Consider the following 2576-nt stretch of genomic DNA (forward strand, 5'->3'; position numbering starts at 1 on the left):
AAAAGGGAACATCCCAGCAGTTCAGAGCGGGCAGTTTGTCAGAGAAAAAACCCTTTTCAGTGTCCCCTGAACACCCACCTGTGCCCTCCCCGCTGCCGCTGTGGCTGCTGCGCTGTCACAATCTCTCTGCTAATGAAGCAGTCTGGCCTGAGGCTGCTCTTCCTCCAATTCCCATCCTGCTAAGCCCGGCTTGGTCTGGAGCAAGGAGTAAAGGACAAAGAGCAGAGAATTCTGGCCGTGGCACAACCCTGATGTCGCTGGGACTGAGAAAAAGGATGAGGGATGAGTCTGGATGGCTCAGAAGGTGGTGCTGCTGTGGCTTTTTGGTCTCCTCCCCTGGCCTTTGGCAGGGGCAGTGGCTTGGTAGGGAGAGGATTGGTTTATTCCTCTGGAAATGTGAGATTGTCAGGGAATTGTGTGGAAAGATATGCAGACAGGAGCTGTGGGTGAAATCTGTGCGGGATCCTGCAGGGACAGAGCTGTGGATGGGATCTGAGCTGAATCCTGCACAGACAGGAGCTGTGGATGGGATCTGAGCTGAATCCTGCACTGACAGGAGCCAGGGATGGGATCTGAGCTGAATCCTGCAGGGACAGAGCTCTGGATCCCTTTCTGAGTTGGATCCTGCACAGACAGGAGCTCTGGATGGAATCTGAGCTGAATCCTGCCGGGACAGAGCTGTGGATGGGATCTGAGCTGAATTTTGTCCTGTCAGGAGCTCTGGATCCCTTTCTGAGCTGAATCCTGCAGGGACAGGAGCTATGGATGGAATTTGAGCTGAATCCTGCAGGGACAGAGCTCTGGATCCCTTTCTGAGCTCAGGTTGATCCCTGACAGGTAACTGGGCTCCTCTCTCTCTCCTCCCCGCCTCAACCTGTCTTTCCTGTAAAGGGGCAGGCCCTGCATCTGCAATGAGCTTTTAAAACAGCTCAAAGCACCTTTGATCTCAGTTAGAAACTCAGAGAGCRCTGAAACCCATGTGAATAACAAGTTCCATTTAGGAAGTTTTCCCTTCTTTTATGTCGAATAGTGGAGGAATATCCAGGAGAGTAAAGTAAAAAAGTAAATTTTTAAATTAAAAAGTAATTCGTCCATGAAACTGGTGATAGAATGTGGAGGAAAATATTTGTTAAGAAAGAGATCTGTGTGTGAAGCGTTGTCTCCACCTGGAAAACACTTCATGGCCCAGGTAACTTTGACCTGAGAGAAAGGTTTTGTTCCAATCACATGTGATGTATTCTGGAGAACTGAAAGTTGAGAAATGATTATTATTTCCCATTTGCTGTGGCAGTGCCTCTGTGAGCAAATGAAGAACGACACTTTCACTTTGCTGGGTGTCCTGGAAACACACAAACAAAACACACAAAAACACACAAAAACACACAAAAAACCACTGAGATTCCCCCCAGACTTGGAAACAGCTCCGATTCCTCCGTGTGGGATTTGCAGAGTACCTGGCTCTCCCTCTCCCTGTGCATGGATTTTTGTGGAGCTCTCTGATCTGCTCTCCAGTGGTGAATCTGTTCACATTAATCCCAAAAGCTCTGCTATTAAAGAGACTGGAGCTGAACAACTCCACACTTTGAGCTGAACTCAGACACCGTTCAGAGCTCGTGATCTTCATCACAGGGAGGACTCCTGGGTCACTTCAGGCTGATGGGATCACTCTCAACCCAAATTTCTCTGGGTTCTGCCAGATCTTCCTCCGTGTGTGAGAAAGGTGCCTGCAGGACCAAGGCCACTCTTGTCCTGCTCTCCTGTGACYTCTCCTGGAGGAAACATTGAGATTTCTCTGGAGAAAGCTGTGGCCAGGCCATCCTTGTGTTTGGAGGTGGAGCTGCTGCTGGGAATGGAGGTGGAAGGATTATAACCCTGATGGCTGTAAAAGGAGGGAAATTCGAGAAAAAAAATCTCCACTCCGCTGTAAAACATGGAAAGAAATCAGGCCCAGGAAGCCAAACTCCAAAGAAGACGGGGTCAGGAGAAGCATGAAGGAGATCTCAGCGTTCTGCAGAGCCCAGTGGAGCTGGATGTGCCAGGAATKAAAGTTTCTGGGAGCTAAGAGTGARCCCTTCTCAGCACAGCCCTCCATCCAGAACCCTCCGACTGCCACAGACAATGTCTGTGTCTTCCACAGCCTCTTCCAAGCATTTTCCTTGGTTCATTAGGTGATAATAGAAAGTGATTTTTTTCCCCTGTCATCTTGAGCAATCAGAAGCATTAAGAATAAGAGCTTAAGGCTGAAAGCCCAAATGAGAGGGTTTGATGGGTCTGTGGATCTGCCTCCTTCATTAGAGCCAGAGGCAAAGATGGATCCCAGAGCCGGAGCTTCTTGGGAATAAAATGGGGAAAAAAACAAGGAGTGTGGTCAGGAGAAAACTGAGAAAACACCGGGGCGTTTATGGCTCAGGAATTACCCTGCCAGCTCTGCCAGTGGCTGTTGTCACACAGCAAATCYACTTCTCATTGAAAGGCAAATTCAATCTGCCAGAAGACGGCAAAGTCATGAGAGACAGCTTGGGACAAAGCAGAGAACTTTGTGCTGCACAGCTCTCACTGTTCTGCCACCTGCTAAA

The sequence above is a fragment of the Malurus melanocephalus genome, unplaced genomic scaffold, assembly GCF_030028575.1.
Source record: "Malurus melanocephalus ecotype Western Australia unplaced genomic scaffold, MMel_1.1 scaffold_266, whole genome shotgun sequence".
In the NCBI taxonomy this organism is placed as follows: domain Eukaryota; kingdom Metazoa; phylum Chordata; class Aves; order Passeriformes; family Maluridae; genus Malurus; species Malurus melanocephalus.